The sequence below is a fragment of the Panthera pardus genome, unplaced genomic scaffold, assembly GCF_024362965.1.
Source record: "Panthera pardus isolate Hobbes unplaced genomic scaffold, ASM2436296v1 HiC_scaffold_25, whole genome shotgun sequence".
Classification (NCBI taxonomy): domain Eukaryota; kingdom Metazoa; phylum Chordata; class Mammalia; order Carnivora; family Felidae; genus Panthera; species Panthera pardus.
This window is the reverse complement of record NW_026526821.1, coordinates 73,885,357-73,912,376: the sequence shown is the minus strand read 5'-3', so window position 1 is coordinate 73,912,376 and position 27,020 is coordinate 73,885,357. Positions and strand designations below refer to the sequence as shown.

The following is a 27,020-nucleotide window of genomic DNA, read 5'->3' as shown; positions in this document are numbered from 1 at the left end:
CTGCCATATTTGTGTTGGTTTTTTTTATTTTCATTATCAGTGTAAACACAGTTGTTTATTACTTAGTAATAAATAATTATTGTATAATATGCTGGTTTCTGTTGAATATTTTAAATTTTGTCAGGAATTTTTTATTATGAATGTAAACAAAAAAGTAAGCAAAACTTCCAAAATGAATAAGGTAGCCATAGAACAATTATTATGTGAAGAAATCTGCAGAGAGTAGATGAGAAAATAAATTATTTTTAAACCATAGTGGAGTTGACCTGAAGAAGCAAATTCAGTGTGTTCATCAGTTCAAGCTGCCATAATAAAATACTATAGACTGGGTGGCTTATAAATAACACAAATTTATTTCTCACAACCTAGAGCCTGAAAGTCTAAGATCAAAGTGCCAGCATGATCACGTTCTGGTGAGAGCTCTCCTCAGGGTTGTAAACTCATATCCTCCCATGGTATAAAGACAGGAGTGAGCTCTTTTGGGGTCCCTTTTATAAGAGCACTAATCTCATTCATGAGGTCTCCACCGTCATGACCTAATTATCTCTCAAAGGCCTCAGTTCCTAATACTATCACATTGGAAGTGGATTTGGATTTCAACATATAAATTTGGGGAGGACACAGACATTCAATCCTTAACACTCGGTAAATGTAAGAACATCCCTGATTTCAGGACTTCCACAGGATGTGGAACAAAATGAAGAAAAGGTATTGTACTGAGGAAGTTTTAGTTTCTGAGTAAAATTAAAATTCTAAGTCTTCACTTATAACTAAAATTTCTCATCTTTATTTCTGATGCTCACAGAGGAATAAAATGGAAATTGTTCTTCTTCTTGGCATCCAGAGTGACAGTGAACTAAAGCACATTATCCTCCTTCTGAATTCAATGAAAAGGTTTTATGTCTTGTTTAAAGTGTAACTGCTTCTCTTTGATGTATTATATTTTTTAAATAAAAATAAATATTCTTTTAGAGGATCACTCTATCTTTGGAAGTTTTTTAAAGGTAACCAGTAACAGCCAATATAATTTTGTCTGGGAAAAAATTAGTTATAGCTGCCAGAGCAAGAACAACCATTTGATTTTTTTAAGAGATAATCTAGGAGATAAGGGAACAAAAAGACTGCTAAACTCATGCCCCAAAAAGGTGTGCAGCCAATTTTCTCTTACATCCCGTTTGAAAGCACATATGAATAACTTCTGACCCCCAGGTAACCTCGACACTGAAACAAGTGTTTCTCAAAGAGTTGACTAAATGTGCAGTAATTGTCAAAAGGAAAGTTCACCAAGAAATCAAGAAACAAAACAAACTTCCTGTGTGAGCAGAGGATGGGCTTTTGTTAAAGGGGCACAGAAACAGTGATGAGAGAATAGGTCTAACCAAGAGCCATATGAGGAAGCAGAATAAACAGCCAGCCACAACACAGCAGGATGGTTGAGTGTGTTGCTCACTCCATCTGCATGATTACTTTCAGTCCAGATAAGTTAAGACTTGATTTAAACTTTTCTGTTTTAATCAGTCTATTGATTTTTCTACATGCAGTCACAGTTCTCAAGTCAGTGATGGGAATGGTGAGAGTTTAAAAAGAAAGTTTAAGATCTTCTTCCAACAGATTTTTGTGCTTAAATAAGGAGGCAAGGTCTTATCTATGACTCCACAGAGGATTATAGAAGAAACAGGAATTTCTCTGAAATATTTATACATAAGCCCTGACTCTCCACCCCCACCTCTAAACAGACATATATCTTCTATAATTATATATATTATTATATAATTATATGTTATATATTATAGAACATATATTATAGAATAATATATTTTATATATTATACATAAATATATAAATTATTTCTGTATTACATAATTAATTTATAAAACATTATATTATAATATGTAATAATTTATATATGTTTTTATAATAATAATAAAATAATAGTGTATATACATGTATATTTGGGACATATAGAAACCATTAACTGCAGGCAGGATGGCTGCCCTTTCATCCCAAAGCCTAGCCCTATTCACAAATCATAAACACATGAAAAGGGTTGATATAGTGAAGAGTCACAGAATTCCTTTTTTTTAATTGTAAAATACACATCCAATTCACCATTTTAAAGTGTACAACTAAGTGCCATCTCGTACATTACAATGTCATGCAAATATCAACACTATCTAGTTTCATACCTATTATAAACCCCATATCCATTAGCAGTCACTCCTCATTCCCCAACCCACAAGCACTGATAGGAGTTACCACTAGTCTACTTTCTGTCCGTGGATTTGCTATTCTGAACATTTCATACAAATAGAATTATACAACAGGTGCCCTTTTGTGTCTGGCTTCTTTCACTTATCATAGTGTTTCAAAGTTCAGCCATTTTGTAGCATGTACTTCCATATTTCATCCCTTTTATGACCGAATAATATTCCATGTATTACCACACTTGATCCATTTGATGTTGGCAGGCCAGGTCCAAGGACCCAGAGGGGCTCCTGCAGGGCCAGCCAAGAGGGTCCTTGGCTTTGCACGGGATGGAAATCAAACATGAGCCAGCAAGAAGTGAGAGCAGAGTTAATTGAAGATATAGAGAGAGCAGATACAGATGGAGTGTCTGGGAAATCCAGAAAAGAAAGGAGAGCATCTGGTCTTTGCTTGGGGTCTGGGGATTTTTACTGAGGATTGCAGTCTGGTGTACGTGTCCTCTCAGGCATCCAGGGACTGGTTAGAATAAAGATAAGGGCCCAGGTGTCATTCCTTGGAAGCAGGGGGTCTTAGTGTCAAGAAGTCAAGCTCCGTTGGTCTAGAACATACATATGATGCCTTCCTCCTGTCATTCTCACTTGGTCCTTCTTTAGATGTTATCTATTCTAAAGAAATCCTTAACTCCTTGTTCCTTACAAGGAGGACATACACTACATCCTGTGGCACATGTAAAGTGGGGGGTGCAGGTTGCAGCAAGAATAAAAGTTGAAAAAGCAAAAAACAAATTTTTCTGGAATCCTTCATTTTCCCTGTCTCATATTCATCAGTTGATAGACATCAGCTGATAGGTTGTTTCCACCAGCAATTCCTTTTTATGTTACCTATCAAAAGGAAACTGATTTCTAGGTGACTCATCCACTCATTTCACAGCCTAAATCACCCATTCTTAGTTTCATTTTTAACTAAAAAAAAAAAAATAGCCAGTGAAAAAAAATTTTTTTTTCAATTCACAGAAGCAAAATCCTGGAAAGAACTTTGGAAAGCTAACGCATGAGCTTCCTTACAGGTACAACCATTCAAAGCAACATAAAAATCTCATGTTCTCTTTTTAATATAATTTGAAATTCAAAATAAAGTAAACATCTTCACTAAAAACAAACCAAAGCAGTAAGACAAAGACCTGCTTTGTTTTCAAACTACACATGACTCCCTCCCCCCTTCCTCTGTGAGAATCACTGATTTAAACCAGCTCCCCTAGATGGGAATTACAAGAAAAATTCATCTTCAGAGTCATTATTATTCAGCAGCAAACATTTATTGAGCAACTTCTATGGTAACCCCTTGCAACATTTAAGAGTGTGATGTAGTAGAGAAGAACCAGGCTTCTAGACTCCGTTCTAACATTAACTACTTGTGAGACTTCACTTTTGGGGCCCTGGGTTTTTCTTTACCCATAAAACTGAGATATCGAAACAAGAGCTGTTTTTCACTTTTTAAAAATGTTTATTTATTTTGAAAGAGAGAGAGAGACAGACCGAATGAGCAGGGAAGTTGCAGAGAGAGAGAGGGAGACAGCATCAAAGCAGGCTCTAGGCTCTGAGCTGTCAGCATGGAGCCCAACACAGGTCTCAAACCCACGAACCATGAGATCATTACTTGAGCCTAAGTCGGACACTTAACCAATTGAGCCACCCAGGTGCCCCTTCAGTTTTAACAACTATAACTAACCCCTACCCCTGGGATGCATTGAGAGATAAAGTGGCTCAATTTGCCAAATTTTTCAAAGCATCTGAACATTCCTTGTATGCAATGGCTACTGGGAAGCACTGGACCTTGGTGGGAGAGAAAACTAATAGTTTCCTCCCACAACAGGTCTTCACAATGTGGGTTTGTTATGGAGGTAAAGAACCAAATTAGCTACAAATTTTTAAATTACAATTCAAAGTAATTCTTTTTTTACTATTCAAGCTGTTAAATTATGCATGTTTTTGCTCCTTTTCACCTATACTGAAATATAAAAACTCATGTTAAATTAAAAGTCATTTTGCCTTGTTTCATCAGTGAAAACATCCAGCCATGGGTTCCCACACTTCCAAACATGCTTCCAGGGTAATAAGTATATTCTTAGTAAGTCTCAGGAATGAGGTCACAACTAGTTGTTTCCATCACTTCACCATTCTGTTACTATACCTGGGCTCAGAGACTTCCATGCTCTTCGAATGGACAGTTACATTCTGACAGTGATTACGAAAGGCCTCTTGGTTGTTAAGATTGCCTCAAAACAGAGTACATTCCCTTCAGGTGCCAAATTTCCCTCTTGACTAATCTCATTGACAACTTGCAATCTCCACCCTCTCCAAACATAAAATCTCTTATTACATGCACTTCTTTTTAACAATAATAATAGGAATCTAAATTTAGATGCCACCTAGTCAAATCATCTCATTTTTAAGACTTGCTCAAGGTCACAGTTTGTTGAGCAACACTGCTGTGCCTAGAATGCAGGTCTTCTGACTTAGATTAGAGCTCTTTTCATTGGCCAAACTCCAAATTCCAACACCAACAAGCAATCGCTTTCCTTCCTGCAAAGCATCCACCCCAAATCATGGACCAGCTTTGCTGATTGTCATGACCAGTTGTCACCACTGCTGTTATGTGCAATTGTGTTGAAATAACACAGATACCAACCTGATTCTGATTTACTCTCTTAAACTTTAGCTGACTTGTTCTCTTTAAAAGCTCCAGAGAGGCAGAAGTAATTGTGTTACACAAAATACTCCTAAACTCTAGAAACTCAAAATCAAGAACCAGTCATGTAGACATTACTATACTGGAAAGGACAGCAATTCCCAAAAGATAAAGTCCATTACTAAAGATCCAGATGTAGTTCTCTGCATGGAAGAGCTTTGAGAGCAACAGTGGTGAGGAGGGAATGAGGCTGACGCTCTCCTGGCTCAGAAGCTGAGCCAAAAAGACTCTGTAAGAGTCCTTTCATAGGATTCGTGTAAGATAAGGAGCTAATGTAAAGATTACTGCCATTCCTTGACACCAGGTAATATTCATTAGGTGATTTTTAAAGGAAGAAACAATGAACATCATCACCTGGAATAAGATAAGATGACTCATTAACAACTCAGTCCTCAGTGGGGCTTTTAGTTCTTTCACAATATGTTTAAACAAAAATGGCAAAAACAAGTAGGCCTTTTTTATTGTAATTTAATAATGTAAATATTGAAGGGTAGAAATCAACTGGAAACCAATCCCCATGTCTAATAAATATAATCGTCTCTATCACTTTGCCTCTACAAGGGAGATGTTTTGGTGAATCCAAATGATGGAAATAGAAAGATCATTCAGAAAGACCACCTGAACACAGCCCAGTGGGATTATTATTTTTGGGGAAGCCTCACAAATACAAGTTTATTGTTGAATCCTGTTTCCATGACTCCAAGGAGTTGCTTATGTTTTGAATAGACATGTATGCTTCTAACTTCTAACTCTTCTTTTAAAATATAGAACAGCTGCTGGCCTGCTCATATGGTATGCATAAGAAGTCCACAAGGGACAAAACCTTCCATTAATATGTCGAATTATTTTTAACAGACTTATATTTCTATCCCGGATCATCTCAGAAGGATGGCACGTTTCCATACTCCCAGCTGGGGGGAGCACCTGCAAAATACAAACCCAAACTGTGACACATCTGGTACCAAAAAACCGATCTTGTTTCATCTGGCCAGCAGACTAAAATATCAAGATCGTTGAACAGAAACAAGGCAAAAAGTTAACTGCCTCTCATATGTAGTCAACACAGATGTCTAGTTAAGCTGTTTATATTGTAAGTGCGTGTATATGTTAACGGAGCACAGACCCCTTTCTTTAATAAGCCAGAGTTGGAATACAAACTCAAGAGAATTTTAAAGACCTGAATGTAAGAATTAAGTTCTTTTTTTTATCTCCCCATAGAAACCAAATTTCTGCAGAATCTCAGCATTATTTTTAAACAGATGCATATAACACAAATAATTTTGTTGAGTTTTTTGGTATCTCCAAATTATTTATTTCCTTTAAAAACTGTATTCCATGTTTTTGTATTTTAATATTTAGATTCCATTTCTTTAAGTGGTAAATTACTTGCGTGTGACTTAAGCCAGGTATCTTGGTTTGTGTTACCCTCACACAAGAATTGGGTGTGGGTAGTTTGAGAGGTTAACTCAGAAACAACAGGCAAGGAAGTAGGGAAAATGAGTCCAGAAAATGAGAGATGCCAATAAATGAGTGAGATAATGAGTAGATCACTTCTGTGAGAAACTGGTACACATTTCCTTTAGGATCCTCTGAGAAATTCTGTGGAACTCACCCCAAAATCATCCCACCAGGAGCTTCCTAGGCTGGGACATTTATCTACCAACTTCCAACCTCTTGTGAGGGCTGCCCCCAGGGGCACTAACACCACACCCACTTATAACTTAAAACTACCTGCAGGAGAGGGAGCTCCCTAGCACTGGAGAAAGCACAGGCAGACAAGAAGAGACACAGAGGCTTGATGTTGGATGCTGGCAGTGAGCTAGAAATTTCTACTGCAGCCCCCAGTAAACCCATGTGGCTGAAGGGAATTGGGGGAGGCATGAAAATCTGCTGACTGAGGTCAGCACACTGTGTGATGAGTCTGACATCTGAAGCACATGTAACTGGCCTGATGGCTTCAAATCACATGAACCTCTTCCTGGACTTTTCCTGTTGGTTCTCCATCTTTTTTTTTTTCTTTCTTCCTCTTTCTCTTCTTCTACTCTAGTTTTCTTCTCCTCTAAGTATCACTTAACAAATTAGGCACCAACCATGTCCAAGACACATGGTTCCAAATTAGATGCAAAGACACACAAGATGTTATATAAAGTGGTATCATATAGTTAACACCATGAGCCTCAGTGATTCCAGAGCATATCACAAGTCCAACTACAGACCATTGTATAAAATTAGTTGTCCTTCAAAGGTGAATCTTCAGGGAAGCTAATGAAGCTAAATCTTCAAGGCCCTTCCCTTGCACCAGTCTCTTCCAAGGCCCTGAAGAGACTCTAGCAATGTGTTGACATGGTCATATTTTTTTTAAACTTTGCAAAAGTAACACATTTTAGCTGAATTGAGACTGCTCTTTCAGCTTAGCCCCCTGCCCCCAGCCTGCCCCTCCTCCTTTGTCACATCACATCTCTCCTCATGTTGGATGGCTCTGGAGTGGTCACAAGCATTGAGAATCCAGCCTGGGGAAGTCAGCAGAATACATTTAGTTTGAGTTTAGTGGGATATATCTATACAATTCACAGTCACTTCTATATATACAGTCCAGTTCCTAGAGGGTGTAGAAATAGTTTCTAGAAATATTTCTACTGCCCTCTGTGTTAGCAGCATGTACAAAGTTTCAAGGCCAATGGGCCTATCACAGTACAATGTGTCTTACAGCACCTGGCACCAGAGTAGATAAAGGAAAAACAAGTTTTGGAAGAGGGCCAAAATGTATACAAGTTATAAAGTTATGCCAGCAGCCCATGAAAAGATATGTTAACTTGGACAAAGTGTTGGTGGAAAGCATGAAGAGAAGTGAACAAATTCAATATACACAGGAGACAAAATAAAGAATTCAATGATGGCTTGGATGTGGAGAGTGAGAGAGAAGGACATGTCAGGAATGAGCCAAGCTAGGTTTCTGGCTCCCATAACCTGACAAGCAGGCAATGGTTTCTAAGCAGAGATTCAGAAATCTAAACTTCTTTCATTTTGGGGCTCTACCATCTTCAAATGACTTCCAAAATCACTGTGCTTATCCACATCAAGAATTGTATCAGGTGCCTGGGTGGCTCAGTCAGTTAAGCATCCTACTCTTGATTACTGCTCAGGTCATGATCTCACAGTTCATGGGATTGAGCCTTGCATCAAGCTCTGTGCCTCTCTCTCTCTGCTCCTTCCTTCTCTCCCTCTCTCTCTCTCTCTCTCTCTCCCTCTCTCAAAATAAATAAATAAACTTTTAAAAAGAGTTGGGTCAATGGCAGATAGAAAGTGAAAGCTTTTTAAGGGGCAGGCCTGGAAGTGGCTTACATTGCCATGTTCATATTCCCTTGGAAGGCTGGGAAATAGAGTCTAGCTGCATGTCCAGGAAGAAAAGAAAATGGGTCTGGTCACTAGCTAGCAGTTTCTGCCTCAATGGGGAAACCAGAAAATAAGTATATTCTTTATCCTAGAAATGGGAGCATTCCACTGGAACAGAGAACAATTTTCTAACTCTCAGTTTTTTAGCTTCACTTAGAGCTTTACTTACTTTCTTCTGTACCCCTTCTCCCTTTTTTGTTTCTTATTTTTTTTATTTTTAACAGCTTTATTGAGATATAATTCACATATCATACAACCCATCTGTCTAAAGTGAACAATTCACTGGCTTGTAACATATTCACAGATGATGGTGGCACATCATCACAGCCAATTTTACATTTTCATCTCCTCAAATAGAAACCTTCTATCCTTTAGCTATCAGCTTCCTGTCCTCCCCCCTACCCTCAGTTCCCCAGCAATAAATGATCACTAATCTACTTTTTATCTCTGTAAATTTCCCTATTCTAGGTATTTAATATGAATGGAATTATATAATATGCAATCTTTTGTAATTGGCTTCCACTGAACATAATTTTTCAAGATTCATCCATGTTGCAGCATGTGTCAGTTTTCCATTCCTTTTTACGGACAAATAATTTTCTATGACATGGCTACACCACATTTTGTTTATCCATTCTTCATTTGATGGACTTTGACGTTGTTTCCACTTTTTCGTTATTATGAATAATGCTGCTATAAACATTTGTGTACAGGTTTTTGTGTAAGCATATGTCTTCCTGGATGCAGTCTCTCAGTTTATCCTCCCAGTATCTCTGTGGCCTGTTGTTGGTATCCCCTCCCACACAAGTCGAAACAGGATTGCCAGGTTAGGTTACTTGTCCAAAGTCACGTGACCTGTACAAGGCAGAGCCAGGCCATACACCCAATCATGCTGACTCAAATTTGCCATGCTACTTCTCTCTAGATCAGCTCTTTTCAGATGGGCTTCTAGGTTTTCCTTTTAAGGATATCTAAGGAATTGTACAAAAGTTATAACCACTGTGTACCTATGCCCACCCCCAAGCCATTTACCTATCATCTTACTAAATGCTACACATACTTCCTAAAGTGCATCCAGAAAGTATAATTCTTAAAACCATAATAGCCTGCATGGAATTAGCACCACTTGCATATTTTACATCATTTTTAAGTCACATTTTTCTCATTTTGCCCAAAATTACACTTATCTTTCTAATACACAGTGTAGGTAGATGTTTGGAATGGCAAAGATTATCCCCAAACCATCTATTAACTAATTCTCTTGGTGTAGATCCCCTCCCCTTAAATTTTCTTTGGAATGAAATCAGTATTGCATGTTAGTTCCTTCCTTCCCACACCTCCTCTAGGTTAAAATTGAATTCTTTGAGTTGAAGATTTTTTTTTATTTTTTTAATATTCATTTAGAAGACTTTAAAAAAATTTTTTTTAATATTCATTTTTGAGAGAGAGACAGAGCATGAGTTGGGGAGGAGCAGAGACATGCAGACACAGAATCTGAAGCAAGCTCCAGGCTCTGAGATGTTGCACAGAGCTGACGTGGAGCTCGAACCTACAAGCCCTGAGAGCATGACCTGAGCCAAAGTCAGATGCTTAGCCCACTGAGCCACCCAGGCGCCCCAAGATCAAGAATTTTTGTGCGTGGCTTTACCACTTGCATAAGCCCAACAATTGCTTGTTGACCCATTTTAACCTCTTTTGAGTGTCATCTTCAAATTTTTGATTAACGCTTATTATTTACTTTTGAGAGAGGAAGAGACAGAGCGCGAGCAGGAGAAGGGCAGAGAGAGAAGGAGACACAGAATCTGAAGCAGGCTCCAGGTTCTGAGCTGTCAGCACAGGGCCCAACGCAGGGCTCAAACTCACAAACCGTGAGATCATGACCTGAGATGAAGTCGGACGCTTAATCGACTGAACCACCCAGGTGCCCCTTGAGTGTCATCTTCAAAGTGTTAACTGTCCCTGACAATGAAAGAGACCTTACTATTGTCCTTGCAGGCAATTTTTAGCATGGAGCTAAATGGCTTTCAGATGGAGGAGTTGGCCAAAGGAACAAGACAAAGTCAGCTGTTGTTCCTGAATGACTTTGCTAAAGTTCCCTTTTCTCTCTTGGAATGGTTCATTTCTATTCAAGATGGACATTTTGACAGGTGCAATGTGCTTTGAACTGTTGTGTCCAATAATTATTTTGTCTTGGGTTTTCCTAGCAGAGTGGTATATCTTTGGTTGCTCATATGAATATTGTTTGCTTTTCACTTAATGTAGTGAAGCATTCCTTCTTGCTTTCCTTCCACATTGCTCTTTAGGTCCTTGGTAGGCATTGCTGCAGGAATGTCTCCCTTAACTTCCCGCACTCTTTTCTCCCCTCAAAATTCTCTATCTCTTTTCTTTAACATACTTCTTATGTTCTAGGGTAAGTAGAACTCTTCCTTAGTTCCACACTTCCATGTATTTATTTTTAATGAGGGCAAATCACCTTTTCAATACCTATTTATTTATTCATCCAATAGATATTTAAGTGACTATAATTGTCTCAGCCTAGTTATTTACATTTTGTCCAAAGATGGCAGAAAGAAACAATGCTATTATTTTACCCTTTAAGAAAAAGGTATTACAACTGGGTTTTAAATTGGTAAGGAAATGCTTATGCAAATGTGATTAGTTTAGTATTATTTCTAATAACCAAACAAATGAAAAGAGTTTAAATACATAATAATGGGGGAATGGCTAAGTTAAAACTATGGCACATCTATATAGTAGAATATTATTCAGTGATTAAAATGTTTAAAAGATTTTTATAGAATGGGGGGCGTTTATGATATAAGTATTAAGTGAAAAATGCAAGAGGTACCGTCTCAGTTACGTAAAACATACCATAAAGGAGAAAAAAGTATATCAAATGTTCACTATAGTTACTTCTGGGATAGGATTGAAAGAACACTGTATTCTCCTCTCTATACATTCCTATATCTGCAATTTATTCTCTTTTTTACAAGGAGCTTCATGTCAGGTTAAGAACTTGTTGTTTTTTAATTCAAAGCAAACGCAAGGAAGCCCTAGGAGACTTGGAAATACGATAGAAAATCACAGCCAGGCATTAAACTAAAGCTACAGGCTGAATACAAAATCTGGAGTGGGTTACCAGAATCTTCCATATAAGTGCTTGTTCAATAGTGTTTTGGTATAGAGTCCACCAGTCCCATTAACTAAGGACTTCAACATATTAGTGTCCTATATGCAGCCCAGGGGACGGGCCCATCAATGTTGACCTAGTAGGGCAAAGCCAAAAAACAGAACCCAGTCTAGAGATTCAGGCCTGGATAGAGGAGGTGGTATAACAAAGTCAAACTTTTCGGTAATGGAGAGCCAGGGGGAAAGTCCACACTGTGGCTATCACAACAGCAGAGGCTACAGGTGCCAGGTATCAAGTAGATGCAAGAGGCAAAAACTGCAGGAACAGTTTGGATTCAAATATTTTAAGTGAAGTTCAGGAGCAAGGATTCAGGTGTTGGGCAGTTCATATTAATTCTTAAAATGAGATGTAGGCTAGTACCTCAGTTGAAAATCTAAGTATGCCTTTAAAAATCTTAAAGTTATAGGGGTGCCTGGGTGGCTCAGTTGGTTAAGTGGCTGACTTCAGCTCAGCTCATGATCTCACAGCTCATGAGTTCAAGCCCTGCATCGGGCTCTGTGCTGACAGTTCAGACCCTGGAGCTTGCTTCATGTTCTATGTCTCCCTCTCTCTCTGCCCCTCCCCCACTCATACTGTCTCTCTCTGTCTCCCAAAAATAAATAAACATTTAAAAAAATTTTTTTTTAAATCTTAAAGTTATAGCTTAGTGTCAGCAAATCTGTGTTAGCCTTTTCCAAGGAAGGCATTTTTTTAATGCCTAGATTATTTGAATAGTAATAATGAGATTTACTAACATTTACTAAGTAAGTATCTACTACATGTCATACACTGTGGCTTCATGCTGTGCTAGACATTTGATATGCTTTACAAATATTACCTCATTTTATGACATGGGCATTTCCATCTCATTTGAAAGAGGAAGAGACTAAGCCTCAGAGAAATAAGAAATAGAGGTCACACAAGAAGAAAGTGGTAAAGGAAGATCTATAACCCAGGTCAGTTTGACTCCAAAGCCTGTAGTCCTAACCACCTCATTATTGATCAGTGGCTAATTCTGTGTAGCCATTGGTATTTTCTGTGCTTCCTTTAAAAAAAAAACTGTCAGTAAACAAACAAAAAAAACCCCTGTCTACTAGAGATGAGGCTAATAGATACCACAGATAATTAAATTGCATCAAGATCTTTGGTGACTGTTAAAGGAGTATTACTAATAAAAAATTATTGCATATTTGAAAGTTTCTAAGAGAATAGATTCTAAATGTTCTCACCACAAGAAAAAAAATTGTAACTACATATGGTGATGGATGTTAACTAGACTTCTTGTGATCATTTTGTAATAAATACAAACATCAAATCATTATGCTATACACCTGAAACTAATATAATGCTATATGTCAACTATACCTCAATTTAAAAAATACTATTTACGAGTGTTAATTTGGGAAATAAGGAAGTCTGTTCAGCACCCTTAAGATCACACTATGGGGTCTCAAGATGACTCTTTTACATCTCTAGCCAAAGTAAATAGGAAATAAATGAAGAGTTCCTACTAGGGATGTCTAAGGCAGCCATGAAAATTAGCCTGGATTCAGTAAGGATCTAAATGGAGTAAGTAAGGCATTAAGCAAATAAGCTTTCTAGTTAAAATTGAAAACATGACACACAACTCTTATGTGATTCTTCTTGGATCACTGAACCATACCCCTTGTAGACCAAATGTCTAAAGGACACTGTTAAATATATAAGTATAAAAATCTTTACAGTGCAATAAACATTTCTGTGGACTAAAGAATAAAATCAATTGTGCAAAGTTGAACGATGGATTAAAAATGTAAATACTGCTTTTTTGCTTCTTAGAGATAAATGTAGACCTGTCGAATATCAGTTGCAACCTAATAACATGCTCAGGTGCTTTTTTTTTTTAATTGCTCAAGATTTGACATGCTTTCTTCTGTTGAGTGAAAATTCATACAATTAGCAGAGCAAAAAGCTACAGACATGTCTGGGCTACTTTACCTTAACAAGTAACTGTTCACACACCAGTTGCATACTCTCTATTACCAGTTCTAAATCTAGCAGGCCATTCTAAAAGTAACCATGTGGCTTCAGCAAATATCATTCAAAAAAAAAAAAAAAAAGTTAGTGCCTTCAACAGTAATTCTCATCCTTTTCCCAAGAGATATTTCAAACACTATGTGATGAAATTATGCAAAGAAAATAGGAAATAAGTGATTCTGTGAATGTCACAAAATGGCAGTGGGGAAGTCTCAGAACAGTCCATGATCACCTTCGAAGAGGGTGAAATTTTTAAACATTTGCTCAAAGACACCAAAGAAATTTCTGTTTTGCTTTATTTTTTAATGGTCCAAGTGTCAATCTGAAGATTCCATTTTGAAGTTACAGCACTCATATCAAGATACCCTTTTTATTCTATGAGTGTACTTAGAAGAGGGTGGGGCAAGTTGCAATGTCAAATAAATCAAAGTAGAGGATAAATAAAAAACAAGAAATGAAAAATGATGTAAAACAAAGCTATTTAGCTCTGCCAGATGCTTCTGTAACAAACATGGGATCCCAGCAAGTCAAATGCATGCCCTATTGTCTTCCCAATAGCTTCAGGAACCAGCTATTTTGTGTGGAAGCAAACTTGGGCCCCAGCTCTTTGCTCTTGACAGATTGTTTTATAGCCCTTGGTCAAAGTTTTCAACAGCGTTTGGGGCAGGCGTGACTAGGCAGCTAGATTACACAAACTGACTTTCCACTTGCAGATACACAATATTTACTTTTCAGGGTGAGCCAGTACACCAGCTGACCAATTAGGCTGCAGATTCTTTGCACTTCATTAAATCTAAGCAAAGACTGTGAATATAAAAGCCGCAGAAATACATGCAGGCTGGACTTGCCTTTAATGTGTCCTCACATAGTCTCTTTGAAAAAGAATGCCCATGACCAGTAGTCTTCTACATCAGAGCCACTTAGGTGTAAAAAAACACGGAAAGTATCTCTCAAGTGGAAAGTTCGAGTTCTGTCGTTTATGGAGACCCACATTCAGCAATAGATAGTACCAAACTTCAGAAACAAAGTTTTACAAGAAATCTGAATTCCTCTAAACTCCCTGTCATTCAGCCTGTAACTCAAGCCCCTCCACAATCAATTGTATAATTTTTAAACCAGTATTTCCTTCAATGAATCCTTTCTTCTAGTCAAAGTGACCTTCTCATGTACCCTGAACATGTGGTATATATTCCTACCTCTCTGCCTCTGCTCAAACCACCTAGAATGCTATCATTCCTCCCTCCCTCTCTCTTAGGTCCCACATCTGCATCTAGACCCTACTCAAATGCCACCTCCTCTATGATGACTTCTTGGCCACAGTGATTTCTCTCTTTTCTGACCTCCCTTAGCATTAACTATTTATAAATCCATTTAATACTTATGCTGCTTCATAACCTCTCCTGTCATTATATAACTTTTCATTTATGTGTATTTTGCCTTCTGAAAAAAGTTTCCAGTCACCTGTAGGCCATTTCTACTTGAGTAGCTGCCATCCTGCAAATTCAACAAATCTACTGCCAAGCCTATATTTTAAGTAATATTACCAGTACCATTGCTCTTACATTTCAGCCAAGCTCAAAACTTCAGAATCACCTTTGAGTATCCTTCTTCTTCCAGACTTCCAACATCGATCCAGTCACTAGGGCCTGTGAATTCTAGCATTGCCATATCTCTCATAACAAACCACTTGCCTTTCCCATTTTCAGTGCCAACACTCTTGCTCAGACCTTTATTTCCTCACCTGGACTATTTCAAAAGGTTCCCACTGTCTTCTCTGTCCCAGTTTCTCTACCTCCAATCCAATCTAAATACCTAGCCAGGTTAACCTTCCTACGTGCAGCTCTGAATCACATTACTACTCTGTGTAAATATTTTCAGTGGTATCTCCAGGCCTACCAAATAAAGTATAAACTCCTCAGTCTGGCATAAACTAGGCATAGTGTCATAGATGATGTGGCATGCCACCTATATCCCCCTTCAGTATCACAGCAGTGTTGGCTTCTGACAGGTCATAGTTGAATTCTTCCCTGGAAATTGCCATTGACCAAAAGGAGCTGTTTGTCCCAAGGTTTGCTTTCTCCCCAGAGGCAGACCATATTTAATGACAGATTACTGTGGGAATATAAAGGGCCAACCCCCTTGTCTCAATTCAAGACAACTTTGTACAGTTATCCCAACTTCTATGTGTCATGTGGGAATAGCTGAGGGCCCTGCTGCAACTTCATTAACTTCAACTTCTCCCTCTGCCCTATCCTGGTTTCCTAACCCACAAGGTTTGACCCTACAAGCATTCCCCAATAAACTTCCTGCACTGGAATCTTTATTTCAGATTTTGTGTTCAAGGAACCCAACCTAAGACACCCAGCCATCTTTCTTTTACATCTTTCACTCCTGTCCTTTGTATATCCTACATTCCAGTCAAACTGAGTGATGTGCCACTCCTTAAAGATACTTCCTATATTGCCACTTATTCATCCAAAAAATAATGTCTACTGACTATTTAAAGTGTTTCAGACTCTATAAGAGGTATTGACTGACCTTAAGAGCCTATATATAGGCAAGGGCTCCTGGGTGGCTCAGTCATTAAGCGTCTGACTTCGGCTCAGGTCACGATCTCATGGGTGAGCTGGAGTCTGGCTTCGGGTGAGCTCATGTCCCAATTCAGGTGAGCACAAGCCCCGCTTCAGGTAAAACATGAGCCCTGCTTCGGTGAGCCCTGCTACTCTCTCTCTTTCTCTCCTCTGTCTCTCTCCCTCCCTCTACCCCTCCTGGGATTCCCTCTCTCTCTCTCTCTGCCCCTCACTCATCTGCACCCTCTCACTTTCTCTCTCCCTTTCTGTCTCAAAGACAGAGAGAGAGAGGCAAGTAAACAGGCCATTAGAATCAGTATGAACAGTGATTTCCCAGGTGAAGCCACAGAAAGAGCAAGGGAGAAACCTGTACTAGGTAGGAAACAGTAAGCACAAGGTCCTGGAGATAAGAAAATTCACCTGGTGAGTGAGTGAACTGCAAGTGCACTTCAAAATGACTGAAGTTCAGGGAGCTTGAGTGGTGGTGACAAGAGAAGAGGCAAGAGAGATCAGCAAGACCAAGACAAAAAAGGCAAGTAACCTTATTTAGGAACCTGGACACTATCCTTTTGGCAAATAGAAGCTATTAGAGGGATTTAAGGAAAAAAAATCACAATGATCATATTTGTGTTTTAGAAAGGCTCATCTGGCAACACAGAAAAGAAAGAATTAGCTGATGAAAGATCAAAGGTAGATGCTACTACAGTCATCCAAGCAAAAGATGATGGAGAGCTGACCCAAGGAGTTGGCAGTCGATATGGAGAGACCTGGACATATTTGAGAAATATTAATGTAAACCACAATATAAAGGACTTGATGGCTGATCATATGGAGAGTGAAAGGGAGGGAGGAATCAAAGATTCTACCGTGTTTCTGACTTGAATAACTGAATGTACATTATTCCCTGAGATAAGAAAGACTGAGGGATGCAGAACTGGGGAGAAAGATGGTGAGTTCAGGTTTGGCCATTCTGGACATAAGGTATTTAAGTAAGAGTTGGAGATATGGGTGTGAAAAGCAGATAAACAGGTCTGACCTTTAAGAGAACAGCCTGGCTAGAGGCACAGACTAGGGAGGAGATTGAAAAGAGCCATTAGAAAAGCAGGAGGAAACCCAGTAAAATGTAATGTCACAGAAGCCAAGAGAACCCTTCAAGATGAATCAAGTGGTCTATGGCATCAAATATTGCCCACACCAAATAAAATAAATACCAAAAATAGTGTCTACTGATTGGAAATATCTCTGTGCCTTTGCTCTAACTATTCCAGCAACCGAAGAGCATAGAAATGTTTTCCATCTTTTAAGGATCAGCTCAAATTGCCTCACATTTGCATAGTGATTTACTCAACATCATCACACATTACCTCATTTACAGACTGTAAGATTTTGAGAGTTAAAACTATCACTTATGTATCTTGGCATCCTCCTCAGCTCATTAAAATGTGGATGCTGTAGGTTCAGAAAGGGAGCCGAATTTGCCAAAATGTTGTGAAAGAAGAGAATCTATGGATGAGAAAGCTGGTCCACAGGCCAAAACTATTGCTTGTCCCTGTCAGCAAGATGGCACAACTAAGCCCATGTCCATGTGGGAAGGATCATGAAGAAATGCCCTTGATTGTTTAGAAAGGAACATGAGACAGTCTTCACCCTTCTATTCAAACTTAGTGAATGAAATGATGGTGATGAGATCATCCTGCCTTTTCACTGTGACATTAACTTCATAGACCAGATTAGAGGTAGATCTGGAGCAAAATACCCATAACTGGACCCTGAGCAACATCCACCCCAAAGAGACACCAGGAGAAGTCATTGATAAGCAGGCGTTCATCTTCTGACTGTTCTTTCTTCTGGAGTATAAACATCTAAATAGGAAAGCCTATTTGAATAGGTACAACTGCCAACTTCACTTACCCCTTCATATTTAATGAGCCTATTTTGTTTTATGGGTGCTTCAAAACTGCTGACAGAGAAAAGGCATCTATGAATAGAAGTCATGAAGCAACTTGCTGAGCCCTCATTGTGAGGTTGATGGCTTGCCTTGTCACGTCCTCACAGACCTACATTTCCATGATTCCCTTAATTCTCTTGGAATGAGAAGAGAAGAATTATTGCTCTCCTCCAAAGTGTTAACATGAAAGGGTATTTCCAGGCTGCTTGAGGGAGATGCAGCTACAACACAGTGACAGCTAAAGCGGTAGTAAGTGGTACATTTTTTGGAGACCTTCAGCCCAGACCTCCAAAATTCGCTGCACAGCTACATGGCCAGGAATCCATCTGCTCTTTCCCTCCCCCTGCCTAGGCAACATTCTTCTTAAGTTCTCAAGAGGCCCTGGCATTTAGATCATCAGCAAATATTGACTCAATGCCCAGAAGAGTACCTTGAAAATGGTGGGTCCTTGATGGTGGTGACACTCAACAATGGTAACAAATAGCCCTTAAAACAGTAGTTTTTTATAAATGGAGAGAAGACAGAGTAGTGAAGGTGAAAGTTAAAGGTAAAAATTTCCAGCAGCTTCTATCTGGAATATAGTACCTAAAGAAACTTCAGCTCAGTAAGAGGCTAGTAAATGCCTATTAACATTAAGCACTGAGGGAGTCTGGGTGACCCCTGTTTTCATTGTCATTTTGTCACTCAGCACTGCCTCCATATTAATGTTCTTACAATACTGCATACTTAACTTCTGGGTGCTTTTACCCCTTATACTGTGGTTTCCACTGACAACCCTGAGTGGGTTAAAAACAGACAATCCACTCCACACCGGTGCATCCTATACGTGTCCAAGGATGCACGGCATCATTCAAGTGATGCTTAAGGAGAGCACTTCAGACAAGAGGAAGAGTATTACAGATGTGAAGCTTAGGAAGGAAATTAGGAAGTTAGTCCAATACCAGCGTTTCAGATGATGGAAAAAAATTTGAACAAGCCGAGACATGAGAGAAAGTGTTTTACCAACATCACATAGTTATAAATACCTTCTCATAGTTTTATTCTCTGTGTGTTCCTACTGTTTTAATACCTGCAATATTAGATTCCTATCATAATATAATAGTCTGCTGCATTTTATAATCTTAGGGACTGACCACACACACACACACACACAGCCCACCGCTGTCTAGAATGCCTTCATGAAGAACACATAGGAAATGATCTAGGTAGGAAAGAACATTCTCCAAACACCAACTATATATTACACTGAGAAGAAGGCTATTTGCAATACGTCAGAAAATTCTCTCCTGTAGCAGTAATAATAATAACAATAACAACAGAAATAACAACAACAATAATAATAACAGGTAGAATTTTTAGATGCATTAATACATCTAATCCTGACAACAATCCTATGAGGTAGGACTATTATGACCCCTATTTTTTAAAATTTATTTATTTTTTATATGAAATTTATTGTCAAATTGGTTTCCATACAACACCCAGTGCTCATCTCAACAGGTGCCCTCCTCAATGCCCATTACCCATCCTCCCCTCCCTTCCACCCTCCATCAACCCTCAGTTTATTCTCAGTTTTTAAGAGTCTCTTATGGTTTGGCTCTCTCCCTCTCTAACTTTTTTTTTCCTTCCCCTCCCCCATGGTCTTCTGTTAAGTTTCTCAGGATCCACATAAGAGTGAAAACATGGTATCTGTCTTTCTTTGTATGACCCCCATTTTAGAAGTGAAAAAGCCAAGACTGGAAGAGGTTAAGTAATTTTCCCAATTGTTCACAAGTCCTATAGCTAATAAATGAGAAAGCAAGAATTTCTAAGACTAAACTGTCAGGCTCCAGAGGTGGACCTCTTAACTATTATGCCATATTGACCAGGCTTAATATGCACAACCATAAACAACATGCATGAGACTAATTTGCAAATGAGTTCCTAGAGCTTAAAAAGATGAGTTTCATTCTACATACAAAATTTTAGATTTTTCTTCTTTTTATAGTTTGTCTTGGAACTGCTGATCTAAAACAACAGAATAATTCAACATCTTCACAATTCTCAAGATGCCCTTTCCATACTTCGTTTCACTAGATAATTTTTATAACAAATTAATGTAAGATTTCATCCAGTTTAAGAACTATAGTTATTCATTTATTTTAATATTTTTTAAGAACTTTAAGTTTTACTCCAGAAGACTGCTTTTTTAATGAAACATTTAGTATCTGTATCTTTTGGTCATCATTCATCATTTTTTCCTGTTAGTGTTCATAACATATCAGTGGAAATTATGCTTGGTTTTGGGAACAACCCATGCAGATTATAAATGGGATTACTTTCCTTTAAGGGTAAATTAAGTTCACTACCAACTCACAAAATAATTTAGTCAAGTAATTTAGTTCAATATAATTTATTAAGTGACTGCAATATGTAATAGCAGTCCCAAACAAGTATCCATATTATGTGCAGGCAGAAATGAATAAAAGGGTTATTTACTGACCTAAATGTGAAAGATCAACCTTTTGTTAGCTCTTCCTTTCCAAGTAGTATATGGGCCCCAACAGTCAGTTTTTCACTCACTTTTCAAATAAGGTAAAGTAAAAATTTCATTTGAAAAGAATGAACACGAAGCACACCTATGATGAACAGAACCTCATATTAAATGCTGATAAGATATATCTAAGAATACAAAAACAAGTCCAAAATAATTTTGTCCTACTTTTTGGTCTTACAGTTTTCACTCTGGGCTGTCTTGACCACATTTTTGTGGATAAAGATACCAAAGTAACTTAACTAACAAGGTGAAAGATTTATATACTGAAAACTACAAAACATCAATGAAAGAAATCAAACAACACAAATGGGAAGACATCTGTGTTCATGGATTAGAAGACTCAATATTGTTAAAATGTCTGTACCACCCAAAGTGAGCTACAGATTCAGTGCAAATCCTATCAAAACCCATAAGACATTTTTTATAGAAATAGAAAAAACAATTCTACAATTCACATGGAACCACACAAGACCACAAATAGCCAAATAAATCCTGAGAAAGAAGAACAAAGCTTGAAGCATCACATTTTCTGATTTCAAAATATATTATGAAGCTACAGTAATCAAAACACTATGGTACTAGAGTAAAGACAGCTATATAGACCAATGAAACAGAATAGAGCCCAGACATAAATTCACATACATACAGCCAGTTAATCTTTGATAAGGGTGCCAAGAATACACAATGTGAAAAGGATAGTCTCTTCAACAAATGGTGCTAAGAAAACTGGATATCCAACGAAAAATAATAAAATTGGACTCATACCATAAACAAAAATCAACTCAGGCACCCAGTGGCTCAGTCAGTTGAGCATCCAACTTTGTCAGACTTGATCTCATGGGTCATGAGTTTGAGCCCCACAGTGGGCTAGCTGCTGTCAGTGAAGAGACCACTTCAGATCCTCTGTCCCCTTCTTTCTCTCTGCCCCTCCCCTGCTTGCATGCTGTCTCTCTCTCTCTCCAAAATAAATAAACATTTTTTAAAAATCAACTTGGGGCTCCAGGGTGGCTCAGTCAGTTAGATGTCTGGCTCTTTACTTCAGCTTAGGTCATGATCTCACAGTTCATGGGTTCGAGTCCCACATCAGGCTGTGTGCACTGACAGTGCAGAGCCTGCTTGGGATTCTCTCTCTCTCCCTCTCTCTCTGCCCATCCCCCACTCTTGGGCTCTGTTTCTCTCTCAAAATAAATAAGCTTAAAAAAAGTTTTTTGTTTTTTTTTTAATCAACTTAAACATAAGACTTAAAATTGTAAAACTCAGAGCACCTGGGTAGCTCAGTTGAGCATCTGACTCTTGATTGCAGCTTAGGTCATGATCTCACAGTTAATGGGGTTGAGCCCTGAGTTGGGCTCTACACTGACAGTGTGGAGCCTGTCTGGGATTCTCTCTCTCCCTCTCTCTCTCTGCCCCTCCCCCCAATAATTCTCTCTCTCTCCCTCTCTCTCTCTCTCTCTCTCTCAATAAATTAACTTTTTAAAAAACTTTTTAATTGTAAAAATCCAAGAAGAAAACCTTCATGATATTGGTATTGACAATTATTTCAGGCAACAGGCAACAAAAACAAAAATAAACAAGTGGGCTTAATCCCATCAAACTAAAAACCTTCTACACAGCAAAGGAAATAATCAATAGAGTGAAAAGGCAACCTATAGAATGGGAGAAAATATTCACAAATCATGTATCTGATATGGAATTAATGTCTAAAGTATATAAAGAACTCCCACAATTCATTAACAAAAAAACTAATAATTTGATTTCAAAAATGGGCTAAAGACTTGAATAGAAACTTCTTCAGGAGCGCCTGGTGGCTCAGTCAGTTAAGCTTCCAACTTTGATTCAGGCCGTGATCTCGCAGTTTGATCTCTCTCTCTCAAAAATAAATAAACATTAAATTTTTTTTTAAAAAATGTCTTCAAAGAAGACATACAAATAGCCAACAGGTATATGGAAAAAATTTTCATCATCATTAATCATCAGGGAAATGCAAATCAAAGCCATAATGAGATATCATCTGATACTGTTAGAATCACTGTTATGAAAAAAGAAACAAGCAAATGAAACAAGTGTTGGAAAGGATGCATAGAAATTGGAACCTTTTAACACTGTTGGTGGGAATGCAAAATGGTGTAGCTTCTATGGAAAATATAATGGAAGTTCCTCAAAAAATTAAAAGTAGAACTACCATATGATTCAATAATACCACTTCTAAATTTATATCCAAAAACTTAAAATCAAAATCTCAAAGAGGTATTATCACTCCCATATTTATTGCAGCACTATTCACAATAGCTAAGAGATAGAAACAATCTAAATGTCCATTGACAATAAATGGATTTTAAAATGTGGAATATACATATAATAGAGTACTCTTCAGTCTTAAGGGGAAAAAAAAGAAATTCTGCAGTATTTGACAACATAGATAGAGCTTAAGGACATGATGCTAAGTAAATAAGCCAGACACAGAAAGATAAATACTACATGATTCTATTTATATTAGATATATAAATTAGTCAAATTCATGAAATCAAAGACTAGAATGGTAGGTACCATGGGGAGGGGAAAGGAGATATGAGGAGTTATTAATGAACAAACATAAAACTTCAGTTAGGTAAGATGAATAAGCTCTAGATATCTGCTGTACAAGATTGTGTCCATATTCAACAGTAATGTATGGTACACTTAAAATTTTTTAAGTATATAGATCTCATGTTAAGTGTCCTGACAAAAGTTAATTTTTTAAAAAAGAAAATATGTGTCAGTTTTAAATATTTGAGGTCCTCTAGTAATTCATAGGATGCTTATTATACTATCTAAATAAATATTTTTGACATGTAAGTCTGACCACCTCTATCATTCTCCCCCCAAAGCAATGGCTTCCCATTGTTTTTAGTATTAAAGACCAAAATGAGGGGCGCCTGGGTGGTTCAGTTGGTTAAGCATCTGACGTCGTTTCAAGTCTATGATCTCACGGTTCATGGGTTCGAGCCCCATGTCCGCTCTGTGCTGACAGTTCAGAGCCTGGAGCCTGCTTCAGATTCTGTGTCTCCCTCTCTCTCTCTGCCCCTCCCCTGCTTGTACTCTCTCTCTCAAAAATAAATAAACATTAAAAAAAATTTTTTTAACAAAATAAAGTAGTGGTGCTTTTCCAACTGCACTTTAAAATTACCAAAAGTCAGGAGAGCCAAGCAAGGTACGACAGAGAAAGACCTGTTAACTGCATTAGGAGCTCATCCTTCCACAGTTAGTCTGCTTTGTGAATTAATCTCCTCTTAGATAATATGAGGACTATCTGACAATATTGATTTTTTTTTGGCCTCTCTGAAAACAGCCAAATTTTTTATGTCTTGAAAATCTTTTTGTTTGTTTTTCAGCTTAGCATAACTTAACTTCAAACTACATTTAAGTTGAAGAAGCTAAATTCACAAAAAGAGTATACCTGATAACACCAGTCCGGGGAGTATCTCTCCAGGAATCATGGCATCCTAAGAGTGGAATGGACCTAAGAGAAATCATATCCCACTCCCGTTCATGTTCACAACTCCAAGTCATTCTGTGCCTCTCACTGACATGTTCCTGAAGCAAGGGCAAACTGTTCCACACACTTTCAGGGGACGTGGATCAAAACTTTATGTAAGTTCTGTGATGAAAGAGCAAAGAAAGTTGTATCTCTCCACAAAGATCTAGATAAATAGGAAGGGGTGATCCAGAAAAGGGAGGGTATATGGGAATGGGACTTGGGGAATGAATAACAGGAAACGGAAGAAAATAGTGGAGAAAAACTGGAGAAAATAGTGAAAATGAAAAAACAATAAAAACCAAATTCTGGAAACATACACAAATTGGGATAGCCCAGGAAATGAGTCAGAAGAGGCTTGGTTAAAAAAAAAAAAGACAACCAAAGAAAAATAAGGAAAATTAGAATGGTTTTGCTGTTTTTGTTGTTGTTGTTCTCTTACAAAAAGAAGCTTACAATTACTATACAAGGCAAAACTTAGAGTTGTTATAATGCACTGTATGTCTCAGGCTGAATTTTTTGAGGTAACATACAATAGTCCAAGGTTATATGCAAACCAGATAAAAAAAATTCAAGATGCAAAGTAAAGCATACCTTACATTTGTTTTTATTTTTTTTATTTTTTTTTTTTAATTTTTTTAACGTTTATTTATTTTTGAGACAGAGAGAGACAGAGCATGAACAGGGGAGGGGCAGAGAGAGAGGGAGACACAGAATCTGAAACGGGCTCCAGGCTCTGAGCTGTCAGCACAGAGCCCGACACGAGGCTCGAACTCACGGACTGTGAGATCATGACCTGAGCTGAAGTCGGACGCCTAACCAACTGAGCCACCCAGGTGCCCCTACATTTGTTTTTAAAGAACTCACATCGAACAACTAAGAATTCTCCTTCAAAAATGCTTAATTTTTCCTTCTCTTCACCAGCTTCCTCACAGTGTATTCACCCACACACCCTGATATTAGTGGCACATAAATCAAAACTTCCATAAAAATCAGAAATAATAACTGTATGAGCACAGGAGTTTCCTGATTTTGGCAAGACTCCAATCCACATATAGTCCTGGGCCTGATCCACTAACATTAAGAAGCCAATTTGTTCTTAGCTGAGTAATGAGGAAGGTGCTACCAGCCTTATTTTACATATACCCATGTACTTTCTGTAAGGAGCAAGGAGCGAGTTGTATCCAACAAATTACTTCAGAATTGTCATATGAGATACTGCTGCAAGGTGTATAAACTCCTCCTGTCCACCAATTTGCAACCAGGCAGTGACTGAAGTATCAGAATATTTGGAAAATCTGGCTCAATGTATTTATGACCAATAGCAGTGTAAGGAAGGGATGTACCATTGCATGGGTGTGACATCTGTAGTAGGGAAACCATCTCTTAGGACAAGAAATTTCTATGCAGTACGGGACACTCTGCACCCGGGAAGATCTAATGCTCATCAACAATAAAGCAAATAAAGGCTACCTCCGAAAAACAAACAAAAACTCCTTGAAAGGGACAAGCTGAAGATCATATAGAATCATCTTACTGAAAAAAAGTCAAAAAGGAGACACAGTAACTCCCTTTCTGCCAAAGACTAACTCCCTGGGAGGGGCTCCCAGAGCAGTCTTCAAGTCTGTTGACTTGTTTTTTCAAGCCGTTAATGTAACTTGCAGCTACGTTGGTTTGTTTTGTTGTTGTGACATGGTCTCCATAGATGTGCATTGAAATTGTGCCCAGCTGCACTGAAGCCAAGGACCATGCAATCTGGAGGTTGTGCAAGCAAGATTACAAGGCTCCAAGGTATCCAGTGCCTGTGCGGCTCATCTCTTCCACTTACCTCGAAGCTTGGCTTGTTGGGCTGGGGCAACGAATGCTGCACTGGGACCAGATCCAAATGCTTTAAGATAGAGACTACATTTGCAGAGAAGTAAAGCTTTATCTTGATGTAAGGGCTTCATTTGCATGTCTAGGGAATGGTCAGTGACAACCAGGACCAGTGTTAGTGCCTGATTGTTTTCAGTTGCCCCTCTTCCTCTGGTATATAGCCTAATTTGGCCATTTTTATTCCTCTCAGGAGTCCATTACCCTCACGTTTTCTTCATCTCCTGTACCTCTCAAAAAATAACTCGAACAGCTCATTACATGAGACTGAGTAAATAAAAATAAAGGACATCCAGTTAAATTTTAATTTCAGATAAATAACAAATAATTTTTAGTATAATTATATCCTATGCAACATTTGGATCATACTTATACTAAAATTAACCATTGTTTATTTGAAATTCAAATTTAACTGGCTGTCCTATATTTAATGTAGCAACCCTATGCTAAAGAGTAAATGACTCATGTCTTTACTTCTCCCAAGGATATCGACTTCATTTACCTTTGGGTCAAAGTCCCATATCTTAAACCAATTCATAATTAGGATATTTTTAGCAACAAACTAGAAGAAAAATATGTGATATTTGGCAAGCAATCATTTACTATGCCTAGCCATGAGGAGTCACCTTTTTCTAAATTGGAAAAGATTATAATCCAGAGACAGAAAGTAGAGCTTCATTCTTACCCTCTTGGACTTAAGGCTACTGATCAACATTTAATGCAAATCAGACAATGTGATTGCTTATGTTCATTGGTGCTCTATCCTTCTATGATTCAAAGATACAAGCTTCGCCCCCAAAATATCTATTCTCATAGCATCTTGAGTGGTGATATTAGTTGACTATCCTAGGCTTCAGCTCACACTCCATCAGCAAAGATTTTGTACAAAGCCAAGTCAATTGACAAAGCCAAGTATGAAATATGTACTCTTTAAGTCCTCAGAAAGCCTATAGTTAGGGTAAGGGAAAGGGAAGAGTTGTGAAAAGAATGGTAATCAAAGAGCAAATAGGGAGGATAATGGAGTAAAACAAAGAAAATTTAATCAATCT

At 38.1% G+C, this 27,020-nt stretch overlaps 1 long non-coding RNA gene across 1 annotated transcript in view; it reads right to left on the bottom strand.

The window, feature by feature from the left end:
- LOC109253222 (uncharacterized) overlaps window positions 1-27,020 on the bottom strand; it is a 202,978-nt gene that overhangs the window by 84,124 nt on the left and 91,834 nt on the right. The window lies entirely within an intron of this gene.